This window comes from Habropoda laboriosa, unplaced genomic scaffold (genome assembly GCF_001263275.1).
Source record: "Habropoda laboriosa isolate 0110345459 unplaced genomic scaffold, ASM126327v1 scaffold145, whole genome shotgun sequence".
In the NCBI taxonomy this organism is placed as follows: Eukaryota; Metazoa; Arthropoda; class Insecta; order Hymenoptera; family Apidae; genus Habropoda; species Habropoda laboriosa.
Genome location: NW_017100307.1, coordinates 250,388 through 263,650, shown reverse-complemented (window position 1 = coordinate 263,650; position 13,263 = coordinate 250,388). Strand labels below are relative to the sequence as shown.

General features: G+C 47.2%; 1 protein-coding gene across 1 annotated transcript in view; it reads right to left on the bottom strand.

Moving 5' to 3' along the window:
• LOC108574089 (serine/threonine-protein phosphatase 4 regulatory subunit 1-like) overlaps nucleotides 1-13,047 on the bottom strand; it is a 94,575-nt gene extending 81,528 nt beyond the window's left edge. Inside the window, exon 1 of the mRNA XM_017936607.1 lies at nucleotides 11,730-13,047. The gene's annotated coding sequence lies outside the window, so the exon portion shown is untranslated. The remainder of the gene's footprint in view (nucleotides 1-11,729) is intronic.
• Nucleotides 13,048-13,263: the final 216 nt, after the last annotated feature.

Sequence of the window (13,263 nt, the reverse complement as noted above, 5' to 3'; positions counted from 1 at the left end):
TAACCTCGTTAAAGAGCCGCACCCTCGTGGTATTGGCCTCATTGAACGCTTAGAGGCATCTTTCCGAGTGTCGAGTGGTCTCTTAAAAGTTCAAAGGGTAGAAGGTGGGTAAGGGGTGGGCTCAGTGTGCATTCGGGGAGGAACATTACGCACGATCGTCTTTCGGCCCGCCGAAAACCGTCTTTCACCCTTTTCGAGGACACACACACACTGGAGGGGATGAATGGGTATAGCACTCTTTTTTCAAGGTATAAATAAAAAGAGAGAGAGAGAGAGAGAGAGAGAGAGAGAGAGAGAGAGGCGATATAACCGAGTCCCTTTTTCGTGATGATCGCGAACCGGAAAAACTCAACGAAACACGGTTATAGCGGGGGTAGCCTAGGTAGGCAGGCAGGTACGGCCAGGCGAAGGACGAAAAGAAAGAATTCCCACGGGGAGGCATCGTGGCCGTGGCGCAAACAATCTTGATTACACGAAAATGTTCGGTGATTCGATTACAGTGAGCGCGAGTGTACTTAAGCGAGCGCTGCCGCGGCGCTATATAGTCCGTGTAATTCAATTTCTTTAAAGTAATTACTTGTTGCTTCTACCCGGGTGGAAGTTAGTTTCCGGTTGAAAATCAATGCCGCATCCGCGACGGCAGCTTTCTCATTATGCGTTGAAAGCGTCTCCGCGAGAACGCGATCGATTAAAGGGCCATCCGACTGTCGAGGACCTCCTCCGCGCTCGACTGTTCACCGGATACTTCCTATTTCGCCTCGATCGAGTGCACACTTGTAATTTATCGATATACCTTTTCTTTTTTCGAATAATTGTTTCACGGTTGTACCTCTATTGTTCTATCTTAACGGAGAAAATAATTGGAAACGACGAGTTCAGAGTTGCGACAGAGCGAGAAAGGAGGAGGGAAAGAAGGATCGAGGAGGCGAATGGTAAAGTCAGAGCAGCCGCCATTGATACGCAAGAGCGTACGAACGCTCGAGAAAGACGGCGGCGGCCCAGCCTCGAAACAGAGTTTACGGCCTCCCTGACGCGTTTCTTTCGTAAATACGACGGTTGTTTCGTACGCCGAGGAGCGTAGAAGCGAGAAACAAGTGTCAAATATCGTAGATAACCGTGCCAAGGACGGGTGATTTGCGCCGATTATTTGTGGAGTATGACGAGCCGAGCGTTTCGTATTTAATCTACACGTTCTAAAATCGACTTTAACCTTTTCACACTTTTAAACAACGTTCGAAAGAAATACAATTTGTATAATTTTCCAGTTGGAATAAATATTCTTACGGGAAAGCAAGTAGGTATTTTCACGGTAACACGAACGTTTCTATAATTGAGACGTGAAAAACATGCTCGAGAAGCAAAATGGTCAAAGAAAAGCGCAACCAGGAAGCGACGCGAGCCTTACAATGTTGGCTAACTCAGCCAGCCAGATATTTTCGACCAGACTTCGCAGAATCGTCCAGTTTCTCAGCGAGTTTACTGCGTCACAGTTCATTCCGCGGTTATTCCAACGATACACTACCGGGTGTCTACTAGTCGCGATCGTACAACGATATCACGTTCGTTGCAACTACCAAGAATATTAAATAGAAAAAAAAAATGTGAAAGAATGAATGATCGGTAGAGGAAGTTTTCTATTAGAGACGTCTAATGCTATTTTCCCTGTCGCTTGTTTATCGTTATCCACAACGACGACCGCGACCACGTGAGCGTATAAAATTCTGCACTCTTAAAATAACCAAGCGCACAAAAGAAGCCGTCGCGCGGATTGCACGCGAGATACGTAGATATGGCCGTGCTTTCGCCGGGGAAAATGCACGCCGCCTCGTATTCCGTATGAATCGGAGGATCAACGGAACGTGAACACGTAGACGCACGCAATCGGCGAACAACTGTCTTTCTCTCTCCGCTTTGTTGCGACTAACACACTCTTGTTCGCCTACAGTCGTCACACTGCAGCCGGATTTGCATCAGCTACCGGATGTTTACAATCTGCCACTTGACGGCGACCCCCCGCGCTGTCCGTTACGCACATCGCGGCGCGTTTATCGTATAAATTTTTCGAGCTGGCTGATTTCAATCGGAGCACCGATCTCTCTTTCTCTCCCTTCCTCCCTCTCTCTCCTTTCGTTGTGAAAGAAGCATTCGTTCGCTAAAAGACTCTCGGAAGAAGACTTTGCAAGGGGTTACGCTTGTCTAGAAGAGTCGATCTTTGGGGTTTTTCCCTTTGTGCACGTAGTTCTGTGTTGAAGAGTAATTGATAAATTGTTCTTGACAATTCTATTTTTCAAAATATGAATCGCAAATTTTGTCTCGTATGAAAAAGCTTCGTTCCTCACATTCGACTTTTTTTTTTCACAAAGAATGGAACACCCTGTACAACTTTATCCAAAAGATTCTCTAATCTGTCCTCTGTTTCCGAATCTCCAAAACTACGTGCAACCCTTCAAGGCGGAATCTTCGAAGCCACGAACGATCGAAAGATAAATTTTTCAAGCGAACAAAGAGAAAAAAGGAAGACACACATCCCTGCCCAGGTTCCCAACATTTTCGTAATCACGCTGACAGAGCTTTTAGAGTAACGATCGGCCGCGAGGGTTGCGAGAACGGGTTCAACGAACCCTTGTTTCTGAATCGCGGCGCCATAGCGACCCCTAAATCACGGCTGGCCATGGCGAATCGCCGCTATCGGTACTCTATCTTTCGTACAGCCATGGGAGGCGAGCTGCGTGCACGCAGCGCATTTTGCATCCGAGTGTGCGTCCCGCACACGGTGTAGGTGCGTGCAGTTGCGTGCCTGGCACGGACTGCGGGAGCGGGCCACGCACCCTTTTCGATAGTCACGCACCAAAACAAACCCCCGTGCACCCCTCTCGAACGACTCTGATCGCGGGACCCTGCTCTTTCGATCGCCTACACACGCCCTCCGTCCGCCTCTATGTCCGCTTATCGGCCGAATTTCTCGTACCCTTATCGCTCTCCACTCTACATACATCGGCATTATGATTCTCGAAATTTATCAATATTAAAAATTACAAATATTTCGTACCCTCGCACCCTGGTCGCTCGATTATTCTATACATCCTGCATAGATTTATGAAATTTCAAAATATGATAAATTCTAGATAATAAAAATTGTAAATGTTATACGTAGGTACGATGAAGTTTTCCATCTACCGAATAATTATGAACTAAACGCAGTGCAGGTATTTAACCGAGCGAACGTCCTATACTCCACGGCATTTCCACCGAAAAATTCAATTATCGTTAACCGTGGCCGAGCACAACGCTGTAAACCGTATATTTAGAAGCGAAATTGGAATGGCGTAATCGTCGAATGCGACGTTATTTTCGGTCCAAGATTAATTCCCCGCAATAACGAGACGGTGTGTGACCTTTCCCGATCGTCGACCATTCCTTCTCTCTTTTTTTTTCTCCTCTCGATTTTGGAGGCCTCAGAGAGAAAGAGAGTGAGATCGCCGTGTTGGGGGTCGTGTGCTTTTAGAAACGAGGCAACAACCAACCACAAGGACTCTCTGCCGCGCGCGTCGTCGTCCTTGCCGCCTTGTGTCGGCCAATTTTTGCCGGCGCACGCGAAAATTTACGACACGCCGTTTGAATATTACACGGAAGGTGAATATTTCACGGCGGTCTAAGTTCAAAGAGAGAGAACTCACGTCGCGCCGTACGAAATGTCGCCGTATCTTAAATCGGTCGTGAAAGGAGACTGACTAGTCCCGTCAGGTCCCCTTCTAGCTAGAACTCCCTTCTTGTTTCGCCTTCGTTCGTGTGTCCGCGTTCAAATTTGCCCCGGCCTCTCCCTGAGTACCTGCGTTTTACGACTTTTCGTGAATCGTTTTAGTCGACGGGCGAACGAGAAACCAAACGACAAACACACGTAGAGAGGCGACGACGGTGACTACGACGACGCCGGCGTCCTACTAGACTACGACGCGACAAAGACGCGAGAATGACGACGAAGGCGGCGGCTCGAGACCCGATAGAGACGACGTTAACCGAACAAGAGGGTTGAGAATCAATTAGACGGCGAGTCACCGGAAGTAAGACATGTATGCTTCCTGGCGCGCACGTCATAGCCCATTGTTCCGAGACGAGAGACTTCATCTTCTTGACATACGAGCCACCTGCACCCTCGTTGGGTTTCCTTCGAACTTGGTGTCTCCGCGTGGCGACATCGGCGACAAAGACGACTTCGAAACGCGGCGGCGGCTGCTACTGCTAGCGACGATATTTACTTTGCTGTTGCTCACAATGGAGGAGTTGGAAAGAGGCTACTTTCACCCACTGATAACACGATGTAGATCGAAATTTCAAGGTGTGCGGGAAATTTGAGAAAATAAATTGGGAAATAAAAGTTTCGAACTAACTACCTACCAATTTATATCAATTTTGAATAGCAATTTACTTCCTTTTTCTGTAAATTTCTGTATCACTTTCAACGCACAGTGATCCAATATCTTTAATTTTCGATTTAAACACCTCTTTGCGCCCAAGCACAGTAGGTGTCACGAAACACTTACGAACGACACTGTACTTTGCTACCAGTTTCACGGAAGAAATGAAAAAACAAGCCACTTCCCGACACCGACAAAAGGATTCAAATGAAAATAGACAAGAACAAGGAAGCACAGAGTTGACTTATGGTTCGGAGTTTCTCAAGGAACCCGATGAATCATCGAAAAATCCCCAAGGGGAAAAATATTCGAGTCGCCATTGAGGTGCCAGGATTTATTTATTAGCGGCTATACGGATCCCTTAAACGGTTCGATGACCGAGCGATCCTATCGCCGTTTCTGACAAATTATAAATCGTAACGAGCCGATGAAAGATCTTTCTTGCGGCGCCTACACGCGGAAGGAGTGGGACGCGTACACGCGCGCGTTTCCTCGCGGAGAAACGTTATAGAAGCCCCGGCAAGGCTCATTAAGATCGAGACACACGTGAGCCATGACCGAGTACACAAGAGGCTTTACCGAGCGTCATATGGTAGGCGTTTTCTCGTTCGTGGCGCCGAAATACGAATTTTTTTTTCGTTCTTCCTCGCTCGAGAAACCAAAGATAATCCTGTGATTTCACACGAGAAAGTTTACCGTGCATTCGTACCAGCTGTTGCACCCCGCCATTTTCCTTTCCCTTTCTCATCGATCATTCTCCACGTTTAATCGTAAAACGAGTCCGCGATGGCGTCCCTCGTCGTGGCAAAGTAAGCCACTTGACAATACTGCCGCGAGAAAAATCAACCCTTAGCGGGCTAGACGTGATTCTACCCACGCGACTCAGTTAAACAATGGAATAACGTGAAAGTACTATTATGGTAGCAACCAAATGCGATTCGCCCACCTGACTGCGTTCCACAGGCTTCGCTCACTTTTCGCCTGTTTGTCGCGCGCTCTCAGCCTTCTTCCCTCCGTTGTTTATTGGCACCGACGGCTATTAACGCGCCATTACCGACATTCACCGTTTCTTCAGACATAAATTATTTTAACTCGCTCCTTTCGAAACGGAACACCCTTCGAATCGCTCGATAATTGCATCTTTCCATCGTAATGTCGGCGAACTTTCACGAGTACATCCACGATAATTATTAGCCAAAAAAATTGGGATTATTTATAATAGTTCATCTTGCTTCGGTAATTAACAACAAATTGTAAGTCAAGAGTTGGACATTTTTCGAAAACCTTTATCTACGCGGTGATTCGAACATCCGACCGCAAGTGTACATCAGAACGATGAAAAAAAAAAAAAGAGAGTACACACGATCCAGAGGCAAGTATCGAGAATATGATAGAGAGAGAGATATAGATTTTCCAAACTCTCTCGTCAATTAGTTCAACGTCCCCGCTCATTCTTCCCCCGTTTCGCGGGACGAGTGCCTCGATTGTTTCGCTCCGCAATTCGAAACGCGTTATCGACGTCGGTGCCTGGAATTGTTTCGTACAAACCCGGGGGTTCGATAACGGAGCGGACGTCGCTGGCCGAATTAGAACAGGGACGCTCTAAAACGAGACAGAGAGAGAGAGAGAGACGATAGACACGATAACTATTCCATCACCGATTTCAATATTTTAGGCTCCGAGCCCGTACTAATTTACTTTCGCAACATCGACTTTTCCGCGGCGGCAGCCATCAATCTCCATTACAGCTTCCGACAGCCATCGCTCTCGGGCACACCCCTTTTGTATTCGCCCTTAAGCACGTAATATCGTTACCCATTTTTGCATCCACCGTCGACACGCTTCCGCCAACTAGTCTCTCTGCATCTCTCCCTTTTCGCCAAAACGTTGAACCCTTTAAGAAAGGAAAAAAAGAATCGTTCGAAAAGAAGGGGATGATGACCCTATCGCCATCGTCATCCCTTGGTTAGAAAGTTCGCAGACAGGTTGGAGGTTCGAGATGCATTTTTTAACTTTCCTCTTTTCAATATACGCTCCGAGCAAACGCTCGTTTCGGCGACGCATTGAAATGAAAATTAGCACGAGCAGTTGGTGTCGATCTTCCACGACCGATGAAGCAGTTGTACCAGTTTCCATGAAACCCTCGAGAGAGAGAGAGACTGGTCTTCGCGAACAGGTCGTGAATACCGGACTTATCGTTGGTCCCTACCGGTAACGAACGGTTCGTAATTTGGTCGGGTGCGACGCGATCGGTCGTTCGTTCGCGAAAAGAACGAGAAGAAGGAGAGAGGATCGATGTAAACGAGCTTGAACCGGCTTCTTACTTTTCAAACACGATACAGAAGGTTCGCCGATAAGCGTCGAGTTGAAGTGAATTGTAGAGAAGATTTTCGGACAGGAAGCATCCCCTGGGCCGGAAGGAAACGAGTCGGACAGGTACAACACACTGACATTTCGTCTGGCAACCGGTGAGAAGCAACGTTACACTACCGGGATGAGAGAGTTCTAATTACAGGAAAATGCAAATACTTGGAACGGAACCACGAAGTGGTAAACCGGTAATTACGAGTACCAGTAGCAGTTTCTTCGCCATTGCATATGGAACTCGGCAACGCGTTATTGCTTCGCTAACCAACATTACCCCTGTTTCCTTCCTCGTTTCCTAGCATAACTAAAGACTCTTTTTTTCTCTTCTTCCTTTATCGTCCGAACGACGATGACCTTTAAAACACAGTCGATTTATTCCCGGTTACCAGAGGCTAAGTTCGAATTGTACGAGAATAGGAGGAACGTGTAAGTTACATTGGAAGCAAGTCGAACGAGAGGAGTTTTCTCTGTAGGAAGTTATGTTTCATTTCATACTTGGCTAAACTTCTGATTCTTTAATTAAATTAAAAAAGGAGAATTGTAGTGTATGCGTACCGAGACCTCGATTAACCCTTTGCACACGCAGCGCCGCGGACCGTGTCGGGGTACTAATTACTTGTACAACGTGTAACTGGATCGGTATTTAAATTTCTTAATTAAGCAATTGAGTAGTTTTCGAGGAGTTTGACTCGTCCTCGTGCATCTTTCTTTCGCGTTAAAGTATGCGCAATTACTCGCGTGGAGAAGTGAGTAGAAATTGTTAGCCTCTGTGCGATCGCGATGTGCGGGGAAATTACATTGCGGCCATATGGAGGATTTATGAATTCGAATTAATTGAAAAGGGAACGTGGCTCTATTAAGGCGCTTTCAAACAAGTGTCACGCACATTTGCCTTTCTACAAATTATAAATAATTCAACAGTTACACGAGTAAGTATGATTTTAACAATTTTTCTTTACGTCTCGGTGCAACCGACTTGAATTATGCGGTGTTAATCCTCTGAAGACGATCGAAAATATTCAAATCGCGACCAATAAACTCATATAGGTACAATTGTTGCCAAAAAATAAGTTTGGCTTTCTTAGTTATATTTTCTTTTCGTTATGAAAAGTCATTTGTTATATTTTGTAATTTTCCTAACAAATTAATCCACATTGTGACCAATTAACTATCCACCTTACGCAAATATTTGGACATTTAGCAAATATTAATATTGTACAAATTCATATTTAAAATTTCTGTTTTATTTGTATTTACTTAAGTTTCAAATGTTACAAATACATAAAATATGAATATTTTTGCCTTTACTTGTTCGTTAGTAACCGAACATTTCTCGGAACAACTGTAGCCATTTACGAGGACCTCATGGAACTCGTATATTTCATATTCAAGAAACTAATTTTGCTACAATTTAATTCAAGAGAAACGTTGAAACATCGACCTAAGTACATCTCGTCCAAACAATTAGCATTTCTCCATCTGCGAAGGATCGAAGCCGGACAAATCGATCTCTCGAAAACGCCTAACAATTCCGTCTTGAAGAAAGAATTTTCTCGATCAATTATCTTACCTCGCAGGTCGCCGTTGGCACACGGGTTCGTTCCAGATTCTGAATGACGCACGTCAGACACATCGTGGATGAGTGGAAGAGCCGGCGCGAGGAAACGATCGAAGAAAACGCGAACGGTGCATCTTCGGTTTGAAAAAGCTGAAGCTCTCGAGGGCCGTGAATCGATTCCGCGACCGAGGAAAGACGCGAGATTAAAAACACGGTCGATAGAGACTAAAAAGAAACGAAACATTATCGAGAAACGTTGGAACAGACACGCGCGGCGGCACGATCGCGAAAAGATTTCTCGGTGACGAAGCGGCAACGCGATTCTCACGTGTCCCTAAACCCGGGGCCGCCATCTTGTCCGTCCACCATGCGAAGTGAGATCTCCCCACCACGACCATCCTTTTGCCCCTCTTCCCGTGCTCGTGAAGCGAACTTTTTGATACGCCAATTGCCGTGGCCCAATGTCCCCGCGAAAAAGAATTTTCAACCTATGGATCACATCCTCGGTTCGATCCTTCCTTTCCAGACGCTTCCTCGGACGAAGACGCGTATACCGAGTGTCTCGAATCATTCGCGTCGATTCGATAGGTGAAATTGACGTGATTTTTAGAAATTTTCTAACCAAATTATTTTTCCACCATTTTTTTATTTTTCGAAAGACTGTGAACTGGCGGATTTTCTACCGATCTCTGTATGGACACTAAATTCAGATGAATTTTTATTCGAGTAGTTGGCTAAGTGGGACCAAATGGGGCCAAATAAATATAATATACAGCCTATCGGTAATGGTACAAAAATATTCTACAAATTCCTCTACTCGCTATCACGACAGAAAATATACGCTATCACAGAAGAAGGGGCATTCAAACATCTATTACAACCTAAAGCTCGTCTAAGTGATACGAAAAATGACTCACAACGATGACAGTCATATATTTATCAATCAGCCATTCTACGGAACTATGAAACCAACAGTCGTCACACATTGCTCAATGAACCCGGGATCTTTGATCTCTAGTAACAGGACTGCGAATATCCGTGCAACTGTGAAGTTGAAAAACGTTACTTAACAAACACACCACAGACAGTGGACGGTAAAAAAGAAAATTGTAAAGATCCGCGAGGAAAAGATTTTCTCACACGAAATTACGTACCTACCCATCTCTCGTGAATAAGCCGGATCAATTTGGCAGCAAACGCTCCGAGACACCCTGTATAGATAGGACACACAGAGAGCACCGGCCATGAATCTCCAATTCAGATAAAAACGATAGAGCCGGGGACGGGACGGTAGGTTTCGAGATATAACGCCGGGGATCACGGCAGCAGGCGAGAGAGCCAAGCCCTGCCGCGAGATAGCTTTCTATAACGTACGCGAGCGAGTGCGCGCGAGAAGCGGAACGTCCGTCTCTCAGTGGCGCGCGGAGGAGAGCTGCTCTCGCCCGTGAATTGCAAAACGTTGCACGATTTTAATATCGTGCACAGGATGATTCAGTTTCGCATAGTCGACCGATGAGTCATACCCGTTCCTTCTCTAACCGCGTGTTATCACGCTCCGTTCCGCGGCCGCGTTTAGCCAGATTTCGGACGTCAAGTACCATGTGGCCATCGTCTATGACCACTTCGATCGTATCGTTCTTTGTTGTGCTTGTGTCGCTCGGGTTTTTAAGTTCGTCGAGAAATTTGGGGAATTTTTCTGGGGAGTAACATGCTCGCGGGAGAATTTTGACGACTTTCGGGGCGGAATTTGAGAAATTCGAGAGTTATATGTTCGCGAGAGGATTTGGCCAACTTTTGGAGGAAATTTGAGAAATTCGAGAGTTACACGTTCGCGAGAAAATTTGGCCAACTTTTGGGCGAAATTTGAGAAATTCGAGAGAGTAACATGTTCGCGAGGAAATTTGGACGATTTTGGGGAAAATTCGAGAAACTCCGGGGCGAAATTTGAAAAATTAGGACGAAGAGGTTGGAAGAAAAAAATTGTTACGGTTGAAGAGCGAAATGTTTGGATAATGAGAGAGGTCAAAGTTGGAAGAGGAACTCTCGCTGTTCAGCTAGTCCGGTCGTTTCACCTTGGCGAACGTCGACGCGATCGATCGCAACGGCGACGAATCGAGCAGACGGTCCGTAGGCGGTGCCACGCGCGCTCTCGACGCGTGGAAAGAATTTCGAACGTCGTAGAAGCTTCATTCTACCAGCACGAATCGCGCAGAACCTACGGTTTCCTGGTCGAATTCTTGGAAAAGTCTTTGAACTTTGTATATGGGACGTAACGTATATACACACTATTGCTGAAGTTGAACTATGATATCTTTGCTACTTCTCTCATTTATTCACGCCAAGTGATAGAAATATATACACGCCACGCAATCTTCCTACCATTAACATGTGCACGATGCAAGTTTGTTACGCACTAGATCAGCTTGTTTTTCATCAATTCCACTATCTCTCAACGTGCTCGTGCCAGTGTCGTTTCGTTACAAGATATATACAAAGTTACTTGGTCATTAGTACTAGCCTAGCTGCTTGTTTCTTTACATTTTTCAAGAATGTAGAACATTTACCGAGCGAATTATGCAAATGAAATTCCTTCTACGTAAAAAACGATCTACATCGTGAAATACGAGAGACCAAAAAAGCAGCTGCCGCTGACCACCGAGTTAACATAGTTAATATAACGAGTCGAGAAATCGAACGGTGATGAAAAAAAGCGTAACACGACCTCGTAGGTATTTTCACGATAGACAGTACGTAACGCACGAGGGTCTGGCACGGACGGTGTTAGGCCCGTCACCTCGTGACATTTTTATCGGTCTGGAAAGATTTTCGGGTGTGTCAGTAGGCGCGCATGGTTAGGTGGCGACCAGTGACTCGTGCGTTCGAAAATAGAGGCGCCGCTTGGGTGGCACGCTCGAAGCCGACGCGGCGTTATCCGTCTTATCGCGAGGGCATTACGTAAGCCACCATGTCGCCCACGTCTTTCGCAGAAGGGGCTTCGTGCACGGCTGAAGCGGACGAACGCTAAAAGACCAACGGAATAAACCACTGTTGTGTATAGAAGGTGAATCGAGAAATGGAGAAATAAGACGAGAAAGAAAAAAGAAACGATAGTTTGGTTACATTAGACGACACACGATCCTGTTTCCAACCGTTCCTACTGTTTCACCAGTTCGTGATCGGTGGAATTTCGCGGCGCCTTCGGGCCGCGTTCACGTGAACGCGATTTACTGCGCAGATTCCGAGTCACGCGGTTCTTCATTCGCGTACCTACGTCGCGCGCACGATAAACTTTTCTTTCTCTCCTTGTACCCCGCTACTGCCCTCGGACATCGAACTTTCCTTATCCCCACTTTGCGCGCCTTTAACCTCCTTCCATACGTATTACTTACGTTTTCGGTCCTTTTCCTCTTTCCTATTGTCCATGGTCCGCAGCCACGAAATTCACGACGACGACGACGACGACGACGTTTTACCACGAGATTCCCGCGTGCCTCTTTGTTTCCTCCGGGTAAGATCGTCATTCGATCTCGCATTCAGTTTTATGTCTGTTTACGATAATTCTTCACCTCGACTCGTATTCCTTTTCTTCATGGCTTCGCGCATTTCCAATTATTCCATCGCGTTCCGATTCTTCCGCACGGGTTATCATAGGGTAACCCCGTTGTCGCTGTCAAGTCCGTTGTTACCGGCTGAACAAATTTCCTCGCTCCACTCTCTCTCTCTCTCCGGCACCCAATTGGCCGTTCCGTTGGTTCGTTCGTTCCTTTCTTTGTTATCGTCCTCGCGTTCGTTCCCACGGGGGATTCCTCGATACCGTTTCTCCATACTTCACGCACCATTTGTCCATCTACAGTAGATGCAACGTGGGTATATATTCCCGATTCTCTCACCAACAGAGTCCTCCGTTCGTCGTGTGGCGCGCTTCCCGTCGAGCAAACATACCGGTCGAGCCTGCACACACATTCCTCGACCGTTCTCTCTCGCTCGTGTCACCGTATCGACGATCGTCATCGTGTACAGTGGCCCCGGTCGCTGTCAATTTTCTCCGACTCTTGGACGATATGGAATCAACGAGGAAAGACGTCCCGCGGTATAACGAACAAACAACAACTATGTGAGAATCGCGACAGTGTGCGTGGTACACGAGCGTCAGGCGGGCCCGCGCGCGCTTCTGTCTCTTCGCGTGTATACGTGCGTCTGTGTGTGAGAAAACATGTACCGTCTCGCGTGCGCAGAAGCAAAGCGCGCACGCGAGAGACGCAGTTTAAGCCTAAGGAGAGAGCGGTGGTGGTGGTGGTGGCGGTGGCTCTCTCGTACTACACACTGGGTGGCCCGGGTTAGCGTACGGCGCAGTTAAAATGGCCGCGATGTGTGTGTCGTTTTCTCTCTCTCTCTCTCTTCGTTTCTCGTGCTTGCTCTCCTCTCGTCTTTTTTCCTTTCCCGATAGCTGGTCGTTGCTGCTGGCACACACGCGGCGTGCCGCGCCGCGGCATCCCGGCGTATACACGACGTGTGTCCATCCGGCGGCGTGTGAAATTGGGAACGTGGCGTACCGGCACACAAGACTTCGTGTTGTCGGTGTTAATCCACATCGTGGCAGTCGTCCCCGTCATCGTCGACGTTGTCGACGATCAACAGACATTGCGAAACCGGACAAAGAGGCGATTCGCGAATAATGACACTTGGAGGAGCAGACTCGCTCGAAGATCCGCGTGGGACTGTGCGCGCTAACGCGAGTCGGACGCCGTGCACGTCGACACAACACACCAAGAGAGCGAGAGATGCGACGCAAGAACGCGCAGCGCCGCGCTCGGCAGTCGCCGCAACTGCGAGGGTAAATAGCGCCCTGTTAAGGAGGGGACGCGACTGGAGGGCGAGGTGGGGGTATTGGGGGAGCACGGAGTCTCGCGTACCGAGCACTGT